Raw genomic sequence first — 14,472 nt, forward strand, 5'->3', positions numbered from 1 at the left:
CCTAGGTTTCCTAGATTTCACTCATAGCCTGGGTATTGGGCCTTTTACCTCGAGTAACTCCCAGCCCAACATAGAGACAACACAACACAGCCAGCACAGATGAATATGAATGAATGCAAACATTAATGCAAACATAAATGCAAACAATATATAAATGAATGCAATAAATAACACAGCAAACAGCAACCAAAACCCTAACCTAGAGAGCGCTAGGAGAGACTCGGTTAGGGAAGATGGACCAGCAAGAGGTCAACTTCTCTTTGTCCCCAGCAGAGTCGCCAGCTGTCGCATTACGCGAAAAACCAGCGGGAAACGAAAACAACAGAGCCGCCACCGTGCGTTATTTATCCCAAAAGAGGGAAAGGAAACGCTCGAAGTAAACCGGGAAAAGACATGGTCTCGCGACCAAAGAGATATGGGATCGGGAGTCGGTTATGCGAAGGGAAGGTATTAGCACCCCTACGCATCCGTCGTATTCGACGGGATCCACGCACAAAAGGAAGGAATATGGTTGCTAAAACGCTACTCACAAACACAAACACTGGCTGAAAGAGACACAAGAAAACAAACGAAACTAACTCGGCAGGAAATCGCATCCTGGGCCTACGTAGTCTATCAGGCATAGACATCAGAGTCGACGTAGTTCGGACAGGGGAAACGTGCTCGCTAGGATGTCGCATTCTATGCATACGTATCTTCTCAGACTAAAGAAGAATCAGAGCACTCGTAGCTCGGCTAACGCACACCAAACAAAACCACACAGGAAACCGACTGCCAATCGCTGGACTTACGTCAGACTCCACACAAAGCAGGCAAACATGGAAACCGAATGCCAATCGCTGGACTTACATCAGACTCCGAACCAAACACACGCACACTGGAAACCAACTGCCAATCGCTGGACTTACGTCAGACTCCAACAAAGAAACTGGAAACCGAATGCCAATCGCTGGACTTACATCGGACTCCAACCAGAAAAGGAGAAACAACTCACACAAACAAAACAAAAAGGGCGCCCGGAGAGATCAGCTCATCTCCTGCCTACGTACCTCATCTGGTATGAGGATCAGGGCGACGTAGTTCCCCTACGCAGGGACAAAGGACTAGCCTAACCAGATACAAAGGGAGACACAACTAGGGAGACTACGACTCGAGCCTAGATGTTATCATGCATATCATCCCTAAGTTAAGGTTGCTATCTAACTTGTACAGGGAGCAAGCTATCCTAAACAGCACAGGCAAAACAATCACACAAATAGCACACACTATATACAAACAAAGTGGGCTCATACAAGGGTTAGGCTGTGAAACACAAGCCATCTGGAATCGGGTGATGTTAGCTCTTAACCCTAACATTGAGAGTTAGGGTGAAGCAGATGAAATAGGAAGTGAGGGGTGTGCCTCACAGCTCTTATCCCTGGCCTGGGAGAGCTTTTAGACAGATGAAAGTGTGGGTTCAGAAAGTTGGAACCCTTCTACACTTATGACTGACTCAACATAGATCTTGGGTTAATATCCACAATGCATCAACACCAGTTGTGTGAGCAAAGGGATGACTCAACTGAATAGCAGGAGATGGACTACACATCTCTTTTATCTGCCAATTGCCTTATCAAAGGTCTTTTCCTGCTTAGCACAAAGATAAACAAACACAAGCATTGCCTCTTAAGGAGGACTTCAGAATGGTGTCTGACCAAATAACAGGCCAGGTCTTCCAGACTACATGGAGTTAGAGACATTATACCTCAATGCTCAAGCTATCAAGCAAAGCAAAAGCAAGTTCACAAAGGAACTATAGCAACTAAGGTACCTGAAAACAATCCAACATAATCAGTACACAACTCAAAAAAGAAAGTCAACAGACAACAGACAGTCAACTGTACACAAGCAGACAACAAGCAATGCATCAAGCAAAGCACAAGCTCAACTCAATGGAGCTAATCCACCTACAAAACAACTTAATGTTAATCAACATCAACCAAATATCACTCCAATTGAGCAAACGAATCAAACTCCTCAAGGCCATATGCTTCTTGTCCTGAAAACATAACTCAAACATAAGCACTAACCACTAGGACAAGGCCTAGGGTCAAAGAGGTAGCAATAAACCAAAACAGAACATGAAAATTGACAATAATCAAACTTAATCAAATAAGAACAATGTCCAAGTGGTCTCATCTCAATATCATGCACCAAGTTCATTTCACATAGCAAATAGTGCAAAGCATGCAAGTTCAAAGCTCATAGAAGCAACCAGAATGAATCAACCCACATCAACTCAAACATAACTCAATAAATCTCAAGAAAAATCATGGCTAAACAGCACTCATCACATGATCATCATACCAAAATTCAAGTCATTTGGACAAATGGAAGCATGTCAAATAAATTCCCTAAGGCAAGGCAAGGCAAAACAAGCTCAAAGGAAGCACAATTTCATACATCAATTTCACACAAGCATAAAACAAAATCCACACATGATAAATGCATCAAACTAAAGCCATGGAAAACTTCAAGGTGTCTAGAATACATGTGCAAAATTTCAAGTTCATATGATAAACATCCACCATTTCACAAATCATCTAAGTTCATGACCCTCAAAAAGTCCACAAATGGTCAAACAGCAAATAAATTCTCAAACAAATTGGAAATGCACTCACAAATTCTACAAAAATTCATACTCAAACTTAACATCCAGAAGAATCAACATGCAAAAAATCAGATTAATTGGCATTGACATGGCATGGCAAATAAAATCAGAAAGTCAAGCAAGCAATGGTGTGACACACATTGTCACACCTACCTTAATCACATCATATCTCAACAACCAAGCATGTTAAAAATACAAACTCAAAGCCAAAAATCAATCAAAGTGTCTAGATTAAGCATGCAAAATTTCAGCTTTATTGGATTAAGCATCATTATTTCACAATGAAAATGGCAAGCAAGATGCAATATATGACATGCAAACATAAACCCTAGGCCAAAAACAAATTCAACCGTGCACAAATTCTGGAAAAATATCCAAAAAATAGTAGACATCATGAAGATCATTGTGCAAAAAACCTCATGTCAATTGGATAAGTATTCATGAAGATATGGATTTTTGAATGAAGGAAAAAAATTAAAAATCACATGGAATGCCATACATGAACATGGAGGAAATAATGGAAATAAAATGCAAAAGGCTCATTGGATTTGCTCTCGCCAAGGACCGAACAATGTTGACATTCAAACTGAGTGCGTTTTCCATGAAACGCCCCGTTTCATTAAATCTCACGTGGCCATATGAAGCGCTCTGGACCAATCGTTCTGCCAAATCATTGCCAAGTGTACCAATGCATGATGATAAACATGAAATACATGCAAACATGCGCTCAAATGGATCAAACGTGTTTCTGGGAAAGAAAACCTAGGGTTCATACGTGTTCTTCATGAATTTCCAGCTCAAGAACAAATTACCACCAAAATGCACAAAACCTATATCATTAGCTTCGTCTTTCTAAGCACATCACTAATCTAACATCAATTCAACCTAAATCTCAATAACATGACCGGATCGAGCAGAATAAGTTTTGCACATCAATCTTAAAATAAGCATATCTTTCTTAATTCTCAATGAAAATCAAAAGTACAAAGCTCAGACTACTCTACATTCAAAGATCTGTCAAAAGCATATCACGATTTCATGAATTGCAAGATTCGAATTCCAACCTGAATTGAAGTGCAGAATTGAGTTTGCTTGTTTCAAGTCCTGTAAGGTCCAAACAGAAGTTCTTCAATGCTTATGTGAGTGAATGAATGAAGAATCAAGGCTCAATTGTGCTCGATAGTGCAGAAAACTCCAACTGCCATGAATGATGCAACACTTCAATAGTTCCAAAAGCAGCTCAACAGTTCATGGATCTAGCTTCCAAAGTCTTCAATTATGCTGGTGAATCAAGGATCGAGCAAGAACAATGCAAGGTATTGGAAGAATTTTGCAGAAAAATGTGAGAGAGCAAAAATGGTGAAAATTGCAATTGGATCTAGATCTGAGTAAAAATGAAATGTTAATCTGTTTTCTGTTTTGATTATCCTTATATATGATGCACTAATGAGATTTGTTAATCATGATTAGCCAAATGCCAAAGATTAGTGGAAATGCAAGTGTTATGCAAAATTGGTCAATTCACCTTATGTGCATGGAATGATTGCTACAGTGCACGGTTTTTGAGCCAAATACACTCCAAATGCTGTTTAAGACCAAGTGCAAGTGGAAAAACATGAAAACAATGCATATTTTCCAAACGAGATTTTTCCCTTCAAATTTCAAATTCAATTCAAGTGAAAAATCCAATATTTTTGTTATGAGAATTGATGAAATGTGATGCATGATTATGATAGAGCATGTCAAAACAAGAATGTAGCAAAAAACCCCACTCCAATTGGCCTTGTGGTGTGAGAGTTATGCACTTTTGAACTTTAAATTGACTTGGCAAAGATTGATCCATAATTTCCCAACCATACATGAGAAATTCATGTTCTTGGACTTTTTGGAAAGGTGAGAGCAAGATCTTCAACTTTCATGTTGGACAAAATTTTATTTGAAGCTTGCTTAGACATGTAATCTTGAGGAGAAGACCTTTCCATTTTTGGCAATTTGAAATTACAGGTCACTTACTATTTTTGGAAGCTTTTCATCTGACCTCAAATTCTTCATTGTTGATGTTTGAAATGTCAAATGAGACTTGTATGGACATGAATAAGGCCTCTCTAACCATCTCCCACCTTCAAATCCATGATTTCATGCACAGTTGACTTTGGTTGACTTTCTAGGGTTTCAGATGAATTTCAGCTTGACTGTTGAGCTTTGATCATCCAACCTTTGGCCAAACCACTTCAAAATGATCCCTAGGTCATATGAACTTGATGAACCAACCCTAGGGCTTTGCTTCAATAGGAAATGCACTTGCTTGCTTGCACAACTGGATCTCCTGACCAGTTGACTGATGACTTGCACTTGGGCAAATGGACAATGCAATGCTATGCAGTGGACAATGTAATGTTAATGACCTAAACATGAAAATGAATGTACAAAATGGGAGGTGCAAATTTGAGGTGCTACACTATTGAAGGAAGACCATTGATCGTGTATTTGATTGTGCTTGATGAGAGTATGCGTTGTGTTCTTGGTCAGCAAGACGAATTTGTTAAGAAAGAATATGCAATTTACTACCTCAGTAAGAAATTCATCGACTGTGAGTCTCGGTATTCTATGTTTGAGAAGACATGTTGTGATTTGGCTTGGGATGCTAAGCGTCTGCGCCAGTATATGTTAAATCATACTACTTGGTTGATATCTAAAATGGATCCAATCAAGTACATTTTTTAGAAGCTTTTTTAACTCGGAGGATTTCCCGTTGGCAAATGTTGTTATCTGAGTATGATATCGAATACCGGGCTCAAAAAGCTATTAAAGGTAGTGTCTTGGCTGACCATTTGGCTCACCAACCTATTGAGGATTACCAGTCAGTGCAATATGATTACTCTGACAAAGAGATTTTATATTTGAAAATGAAAGATTATGATGAACCATTGCTTGAAGAAGGGCCAAAACATGGTTCAAGTTGGGGCATGGTATTTGATGGAGCTGTTAATTCATATGGTAATGGCATTGGAATAGTGATTATTACTCCTCAAGGCACTCATTTTCCGTTTGCAGCTAGATTGGCCTTCAAATGTACAAACAGTATGGCTGAGTATGAAACTTGCATTATGGGGCTCGAAGAAGCCATTGATCTCAGAATTAAATATCGTGATGTCTATGGAGATTAAACTTTGGTAGTTAATTAGATCAAAGGTAAATGGGAGACGAATCAACCCGGTCTGATATCGTACAGAGATTATGTGAGGAGGATATCAACTTTCTTTACAAGGGTGTAGTTTCATCATATCCCTCGAGATGAAAACCGGATGGAAGATGCTCTTGCAACTTTAGCTTCCATGATCATGGTGAAGTTTTGGAATGAAGTTCCCAATTTGACTATGATGCATCTTGATAGGCCAGCTCATGTGTTTGTTGTTGAAGAAATCAAGGATGATAAGCCATGGTATTATGATATCAATTGTTTACTCCAAATTCATATTTACCTGCCTGGGGCATCTTTGAAAGATAAGAAGACTTTGAGAAGTTTAGCTGGCAACTTCTACCTGAATGGTGAAATGCTTTATAAGAGGAATTTTGATATGGTTTTGCTCAGATGCATGGATAAACACGAAGCAAACCTATTGATGAATGAAGTCCATGAAGGATCCTTTGGTACTCATTCCAATGGACATGTTATGGAAAAGAAGATGTTGAGAACAGGTTATTATTGGCTGACAATGGAATCTAACTGTTGCATGTTGTAGTACCCCAAATTTTGCCCTTATTTTCGCTTTTTTCATCAGACTATAACTTGACATCCATCTAACCTCATTCATGCCCATTCATGTGCATTCATTCATTCATGACTAACACCTGCTAACAGATCATGGATTCAGGGTTTGGGGTTGATAAAATTGGAATTGGATTGAAGTCTATAGTATTGCGCATCATATGGATTGAAACCATGATTCATGGCTTTGCTAGTCAAGGAGCTTGCGGATGAATTGTCGTTTGGTTGATATTCACCTGGTTCGATTCATAGCCTTGACCTAAGTCGTTCGGTTCAGGATATTATGGTCTATACTCGTTTCTCCATAAGAAACACGCATTTTTTACCCATGTGGACTTTTGGTCAAATGTTGACTTTTTGGGTCAACCAGTTGACCAAAGTCAACTTACCATACTTGATCATCCCATTTAGCATGAATGTCCATTCTAGAAATTGCGAATTGATTCTTGGAAGTTCAAAATTGATTTTGGAGGTTCAAATTTGATTTTTGAAATGTGCCTTAATTTTAGAAATCAGTGCATCATTTTTGGTCAAATCGTTTTTAGAAATTTCACTTTAAGGTTCATTTTGATTTTAGAAATTTAGATCATTTCGTGTTAATGGGCCACCATTGCTGAATTAGAATTAAGCCCATTCTTTCTTTGTTAAGCCCATCCCACATTTTTGTTGGGCCCATTTCAACTCCAATCATTATCCATCAACCCTTTTTATTATCCATTTTACAAATTATATATCCATATCCATTAAAATCATATAAAACCAAAATCCATTTACCGCTTTCCAAACTCATTTGCAAATCCATTCTATTTCTAAATTCTATTTGTTTCACATTGCACTATTGCAACAAAATACAAAATCAAATTAATTCAATATCCACTCATAATTTAAACCAAACCCATTAAAAATTCAAACCATATTATACCAAATTCATCCATCATCTCAGTTCCAGATTAATACCAGAATAACCTCGTGTCCTTTATTTCTCACTATGTGAAGTTCGGTGGCTGTGGTTTTGCGCTGCCTTATGCCAGGCTGTCCATAGCATTGAAAGAACCATACAAAACTCATTCATGAAGCACACCATAAACATTCCATTTAAACATAAACACTTATAAAAAATGATATAAATAATAGACCACATTCATCTTCCCCTACAGTGGAGAAATTTCCCGATGCTTCACTCCTTTTGAGTTCACTCGCCATCTCATTGAATCCAATGGATGCTAGTGACCATTCCTCTCGGGTTGCTGCGGCTTTAGCCGAAAATGCTTCACGTAAGAGAGACTCTAATGGAAAAAACCTCTCTCTATATAACGAAACAGCAAAAGCATTGCAAAACACAGGAACCGGCATCATCATACACAACCGGGATGCGAAGACCAGACCTGCAACAGGCAGTGCGGACTTTGCTTATATGTTACCCTGTATCCGGTCACGCTACAAAATCCAAACAGCCTCCGAAACCAAACACTCGCCACGCCTGCAGCGAAACCGTGCCATCCTACAAGCATCATCACCCATCAACGTTAGCATCAACATTGCATACATATAACAGCACCATAATCAACATTTTGTAGGAAATTAATAGTTTTCTTTCTAGCCATACCAATCCTAACGTTACATGAAATAACATTCTCCCTAACAAGATCAACATTCACGGTATTTCAATCGTGGCAAAGGAACAAACAAGCAGCTTTCGGGTTAAAAATTCAACAGGACGTGTTCTACAGGAAACATACCGCATAGCATAAAAAAGGGCTCAGTACATAATCTATTTTGCTTTTTTAAAACACATAAAAATACAAGCCGCCTAATGTTCGTCTGTATGTTTTGCAGAATAGAGTCAACAAACTAATTTTCCTTTTACTGCAATTTCGAAGAAAAACAATATCAGCTCATCAATAACTAATATATATCTCATTATCTCCAACCAACTCACACATTAACAGAAAATAAATAACTACTCTAACTAACTTCATCCTAACCGTAACCAATTTCCATAACAGAAACTAATAACCAACTTTCTAACAGAATTTTGAACTAACTTTTAATGTGCAATCGGTATAAATACCTGTCTGCTTCCTCAATTCAAGGGGCTTCAATCACTTCTTCAAATTCTCCAATCTTTCTTCAAATCATCATCTTCATTTTCACTCCAAAATTCCTCACCTTCATTCTTCACTATTCTCCCTCTTCATTCTTCACCATCATTCCTCTTGATTCATAGTCAAGAGCACAATCCCATGACTTCAAATTACACTGCACCGCCATCTTCACCAACCTTCAATCCCTTCACACTTCAACCTTCGGAAACTGCATTCTGCAGGATGACTCCATTTCATCTTCACTTTGTTCCTACCTAACAGAGTCACATAATCCCTCTTTTCACTGGCATCGGATTCAATCCGCACAAGGTTGCACCTTGCGATTGGAAAGAAGATAGAGAAGCATCTTGATGGAGGCGAAGGGAGCTAATTCCTGAGTCGCGAGGGAGGAGCCTCCAAAACAGAACCGGACACTCCCTAACCGAATTCGCTGGATGCTCCGATTCCGCCAATTAGTGAAAGTCCACGGGAATCGCAATGAGGTTGCGCCCTTCATCATCACGTGACAAACAAGCAAAAGAACTCAGAAGAAGAAGCTCATAACAGAGGCAAAGAAGCATGATAGTAGGGTGACAAAAGAAGACTCACCGGCGAATTTCGATTAGCTGCTCGACGCCCTTTTCCCTAAATCATTCACCGTCTTCACCTCGACCAATAATTAGCAGGACATCGTCATCATCATCCGACGCGCACGAGTGCGAATCCGTAAAGACGTCGGCGAACGAAATTCATGCCTCTACATCAAACCAAGTAAGTCTTTCTTTTCCATTTGCTTATCCATGTGAAAGAACGAGAGTAAGAGTTCAATTTCAGTTCAAATTCATGTTGTTTGATTGTGATTCGATGATTGAGCTCGAACGCGGATTTGAGTTTTGCTCTTGATTCTCCATTAAAACGAGTATAGCGATTTCTGGATTTCTTGAGGTGATTGAGCGCGAAATCAATTTGAGGAGGGGAGTTTCGAATCGTGTTTCTGGCTGAAGATTCTTACCCTAAATTTTCCAACCTAGAAGTCTCATGGCATGGATTCGGTTCACTCCTGTGAATTCGGGCAGAAGTTTGGAACCTTGGGCTTAAGGCCCAAGCGCTGGTCTTTGAACACCCCGAAGCGAATCCTACACCCCACTAGCTTGTTGAAGAAGATCATGGACCTGAAGCCCATTGGTTGCTCCGCCACTGTTCATGTGCATCGTGGGCCTGCACCCCATTTTTCTCCAGAAGCCCATTTCCAGGTTTTTCTAATTTTTGCTAATTGTTCTAGTTAGAAATTAGGATTTAATTAGGCTTCTTAATTCTTGATTAACATGGCAAGTTTTAGGCTAATTAGATTGTTAGTTTAATTAGGCTAGTAATTGACAATTAGGAATTAGATCATGATTTTAGGATTTTAGGATTTAATTAGGTTTTTAGGAGTTAATTAGGACTTTTTTGTTAGAATTCTAATTAGGATTTTGTTGATTAGATTCAATTAGAAACAATTAGGCTTTGAGTAAATTTAGAAGAATACCATTTTCAACATTAGGATTTAATCAACTTTAGACCACAAAATTTGACATATTTTGCAAATGACCATTTTGCCCTTATGGGCTTATTTCTGTTATTTTAGTGATAGAATGACATGATCCCATTAGGATTAGAATGTGACATAAGACTTTAATCATTTCCTTACAACTTTAGGACTTAACATGCCTCTTAATCAATATTTTGACCAATATGTACATGCTCCCTTAGGACTTCTAACTTAGATTTTTTAATCAATTTCTAATGCATGATCCCTTAGGGTAGTTTATAACAATTACTAACTTTGATTAGATCCAAACTTAGTTCCCTAAAAACAAAACAAAACCCATGATTAAATTGATCAAAGGCAATTTTGATTAATTAAATCCTTTAAACTTGTATAATCCCACTGTCTAAATTGAGTGACCAAAAGACCCTTGGTCACTTAATAGACTTTTCTTCCAAGCTGTGAAGCTCAAGGCCTCAACTCAAGATCTTCAATTAAGGCATCCTCAGTCACACCAAGCAGCGGATTATACAAGACAAATCAAAGGTCAACACTTGGTAAAAACGATTCAATTTGTACGAAACGAGCCTTAAGTAATGAGGAATAATGAGAGGGAGTCTCTCATATCCTTGTCTATAGTGACTTTGCATATGGGGCGTATGCCCCAAATATTCAAAGTGTTCACCCTTATTCATAGATTTTAGTACAATACGAATCGATTAAACTACCAAGTCTTCTTCATACAAGTTCAACCTCAACACAAGGATCAACGACAAAGGTTCTTCACCAACAACCTGTCAGTCAAGAGAAGTATCATGCGCTGCGAGTCTTAAGTGATGAGGAATGATGAGAGGGAGTCTCTCCTACCCTTGTCTAGAGCGAATTTGTGTATGGGGTGTATGCCCCAAATATTCAAAGTGTTTGCCCTTATTCATAGACCTTGGTGTGATTCCTATCAATCGATTGTCAAGTCTCTTCTCACTTCACTCTCCATTCCATTCTAATCAATTCAATCTCAATCATTCATTTCTTCTTGCCTCCAATCAATTTCTTTTCAGCCCTAATGGGATGAATTAGAAAAGCTCTAATTTCCTTATTTCACTATAAGGGTACGTAGGCAGGAGAACCGAGTTTCTTCGCGAGTTATCTTATTTATCAATCCACCTTCTCTATCCCGTGGATCATTCACTCAACCAATACCATCTTTTTGAGTTTAATCATACTTCTCCTTTGACTCCTTATCTGTCCTTTTAGGACGTCCTGATGACAGTCCATCTCTTCAATCGAGAGTTCTTTGGCTCTCATCCCAAACATTTAATTAATTCTTTTTCGACTAACACGCCATTTTGCTCTTCGATTAAGAATTTATCCTTCTCTTGGATCCAAGATACTATCCTGAGTTGATCTCGAATCGCCGATTCCCCAGCAAGTGATACAATACTCCTTGCACTCCAGTACTACAAAGCTCCCTTGGCTTAGTGTCTGTCTTGTGAGTCCCTGTTGCTTAGACAAACATCTCTCTTTCTATTCTCGTAGTTCCTAACTACGATTGCTCTGACTTTCTCATTGCATAATGAGAATACGTAGGCACGAGGATGCGAATCCTTGGCGAGCATACTTCTAACTATTCCTCCTTCGCCTTAGGGCATCATTCATATCTTTCACTATCCATTACCTACCTTCAATCATAAATTGTTCATCTAGTGACATATTGTCTCTTTGACATCAAAATACACTTTCTTTGGAATTCCATACATACCCTTTTAGGACGCCTAACGAATAGTCTGCATTTCATGCCTAGAGTTGTTTGGCTCTCATCCCAAACATTTAATTCTTCCTTTTTTAGCCAAAACCCTACAATGGCGGCCTGCTAGTCCACGTATCGGTTAACGATGTTTCCCTCTATGGTAGAAATCTCACTTCTCTTATGGATTCCAATACACTTTCACTTTTTGATTTCAAACAATACTTATTCAGTCGCTTATCACTAGATACCCAATTTTGTGACTTCGGTCACTTCATTCCATTCATCTCCATAATACAGTCATATTCTACCTTCATTCACTCCATGTGATATATCAGTTATCTTTGAGCCAAATACACTATACCTTTGCGCTCCATCTTGTACCTCCTTGTGAACCAAGAGTTTTTTGGCCCTTACCCCAAGCACCCAATTCCTCTCTTTTTGATTGTTCCAATACAGTGATACAAGTGTTATACGCCCTCACTTGTCGGTTCATACCTGTTCACTCTTGGGTTCACATTTTCACCCTTTTTGGAGTTCAAATCACACTATTCTTTGGTTTAAATTATACCTTCTATCACACTTCTTTCCACCTCCCGCCTCTAGTTCCTTGAACTACGAAGCTCTGAATTCCTCATTGCACTATGAGGATACGTAGGCATGAGGGCCCCAATCCTCACCGAGCACTTTATCTATTTCCTTTCCTTTTCCCATTCTTTTGCGAGTAATCTTTAGATCGCACCTATTCGATGAGAACAATCAAAACGGTTCCCATGGAGTACCATGGATGTTTGGGGTGCTAATACCTTCCCCTTGCATAACCGACTTCCTTACCCAGCATATATCTTTTCCCTGGGTTTTATCGATGTTTTCCCTTCCCTTTGGGGATAAATAAAGTTCGATGGCGACTCTATTGTATGTTCGAGCGTGTGATACGTTCGGGTTTATTTCCGCCAGCTTCACATGTATGTGAAGAAATGTCACAAGTGTCAAATTTATGCGGATAATATTCATGTTACTTCGACACTATTGAACGTCATTTCCTCTCCATGGCCCTTCTCAATGTGGGGAATTGATATGATTGGCATGATTGAGCCCAAAGCATCGAACGAACATCGTTTCACTTTTGTGGCTATTGACTACTTCATAAAGTGGGTTGAAGCGGTATCATATGTGAATGTGACCAAGCAAGTTATTGTAAGGTTTATCAAGAATCAGATTATATGTCGTTATGGTGTGCTAAGTAAGATCGTTACTGATAATGGATCGAACGTGAATAACAATATAGTGGAAGCTCTTTGTAAAGACTCCAAGATCGCACATCATAATTATTCTCCCTATAGACCTAAGATGAATGAGGTTGTTGAATATGCGAACAAGAACATCAAGAAGATTATTCAGAAGATGGTTGCGACGTACAAAGATTGGCATGAGATGCTCCCATTTGCTTTGCATAGGTACCGTACATCTGTACGCACTTCAACAGGGGCAACCCCTTTCTCTCTTGTTTATGGCATGGAATATGTGCTTCTCGTAGAGGTTGAGATCCCATCATTGCGTCTCTTGATGGAAGCCAAGTTGATTGAAGCTGAATGGTGTCATATCAGGTTTGACCAGCTCAATTTGATTGAAGAGAAGAGATTGACTGCCACGTGTTGTAACACCCTTCTAAAATACCCTAAATTAATAATTACAATAACAATATATATTAATCAGAGTAATCATGCACTAAGGGTGTCACACAATATTTCAAAATATTCATCAAAGTAGCTTGTCATGCTCAATTATTTATCAAATAAAACAGTTGCATAATACGCAGCGGAATAGAATCCAACATCAGCATAAGACATGTAACATACTACATGCAAACTGGTTCAACAATTGTTAACAATACAATTAAAATGTTCCCTCCCGATGTTACATCTATCAGAGCATGACCCACTAAGGAGACTACACTAGACTCCAAGTATTAGCTTCTACTTAACTCATTGCTCGTTACCTGAAAAATAGTTGTAAGGGTGAGTTCCTCAATCGATATAATAAGCATTATAGAATATAATGTCATGTTAAGTAATTTAACACATTAATCACCCTAATCGTATTCACACATTCAGTAACGGCACACCATTATCAAACATCATACTCAACACCAATACAACTCATATTCATACTCAATAGCAACACAACACACGTATAATATTGGAATACATCCATTCATATTATACGCCATACATAATTTATGCGATGAGACTCCACACATGCGGTACCGACTATTCTTGAACATATAGTTCAAGCTCACCGATCAATCCAGATACGGCTACTAAGCTCACTAGTCCCACTCATTTGAGATCTAATGACTCACTCACTAATTCCTCACCATGGGAATTAGCTACAGCCCCGAAGGCTATGCTATGCACACTAATCACCTAGTATGCAAACATCAACAACAAATCCACCATGATTCACTCACTAATTCCTCACCATGGGAATTAGCTACAGCCCCAAAGGCTATGTTATGCACGCTAATCATCTAGCAATGCAACATCAACAACAATTCAAGAATAGACATATGCTCACACTCTAAGCCATACAACAGTCCATTCACACATACATGCATAATATATACATTCACAACATCATGCATATCATCATACATCATCAATATTTTATCACATAAGCATGTCAGATCATGCCAAA

General features: G+C 38.8%; 1 long non-coding RNA gene across 1 annotated transcript; it reads right to left on the bottom strand.

Annotated features, from left to right (window-relative positions):
- Positions 1-7,205: 7,205 nt before the first annotated feature.
- Positions 7,206-9,561, bottom strand: LOC127119020 (uncharacterized). Its single transcript, XR_007802555.1, has 3 exons — positions 9,113-9,561; positions 8,491-9,014; positions 7,206-7,920 (listed from the first exon to the last, which is right to left on the bottom strand). It is a non-coding gene; the product is annotated as an uncharacterized LOC127119020 (long non-coding RNA).
- Positions 9,562-14,472: the final 4,911 nt, after the last annotated feature.

The sequence above is a fragment of the Lathyrus oleraceus genome, chromosome 2, assembly GCF_024323335.1.
Source record: "Lathyrus oleraceus cultivar Zhongwan6 chromosome 2, CAAS_Psat_ZW6_1.0, whole genome shotgun sequence".
Lineage (NCBI taxonomy): Eukaryota > Viridiplantae > Streptophyta > Magnoliopsida > Fabales > Fabaceae > Lathyrus > Lathyrus oleraceus.